Here is a 1,039-nt window from a genome sequence, read left to right as displayed (position 1 = left end):
AGGAAGAGGTACAGTCGACGTTTCGGGCCGAGAGCCTTCGTCAGGACTACCACTTCAAAAGTTGGTGGGAGGAGAAGATGGTGAAGATGCTCTCCAGTGAAATAATATCGTATCTGCTCGATAGGGGCTGTGGACAATTCTCATTTGGTGGAGACAGACGTGAAAGCACAAAGGAACATCTGGGTGCAGAGGAGATTCACCAGGATGCTGCCTGGATTAGAGAGGGTGCAGAGGAGATTCACCAGGACGCTGCCTGGATTAGAGAGGGTGCAGAGGAGATTCACCAGGACGCTGCCTGGATTAGAGAGGGTGCAGAGGAGATTCACCAGGATGCTGCCTGGATTAGAGAGGGTGCAGAGGAGATTCACCGGGATGCAGCCTGGATTAGAGAGGGTGCAGAGGAGATTCACCAGGATGCTGCCTGGATTAGAGAGGGTGCAGAGGAGATTCACCAGGATGCTGCCTGGATTAGAGAGGGTGCAGAGGAGATTCACCAGGATGCTGTCTGGATTAGAGAGGGTGCAGAGGAGATTCACCGGGATGCTGCCTGGATTAGAGAGGGTGCAGAGGAGATTCACCGGGATGCTGCCTGGATTAGAGAGGGTGCAGAGGAGATTCACCAGGACACTGCCTGGATTAGAGAGGGTGCAGAGGAGATTCACCGGGATGCTGCCTGGATTAGAGAGGGTGCAGAGGAGATTCACCGGGACACTGCCTGGATTAGAGAGGGTGCAGAGGAGATTCACCAGGGTGCTGCCTGGATTAGAGAGGGTGCAGAGGAGATTCACCGGGATGCTGCCTGGATTAGAGAGGGTGTAGAGGAGATTCACCAGGATGCTGCCTGGATTAGAGAGGGTGCAGAGGAGATTGACCGGGATGCTGCCTGGATTAGAGAGGGTGCAGAGGAGATTCACCGGGATGCTGCCTGGATTAGAGAGGGTGCAGAGGAGATTCACCAGGATGCTGCCTGGATTAGAGAGGGTGCAGAGGAGATTCACCAGGGTGCTGCCTGGATTAGCGAGGGTGCAGAGGAGATTCA

This window comes from Mobula hypostoma, chromosome X1 (assembly GCF_963921235.1).
Source record: "Mobula hypostoma chromosome X1, sMobHyp1.1, whole genome shotgun sequence".
Taxonomy (NCBI): Eukaryota; Metazoa; Chordata; class Chondrichthyes; order Myliobatiformes; family Myliobatidae; genus Mobula; species Mobula hypostoma.
Note: the sequence above shows the minus strand (reverse complement) of the source record.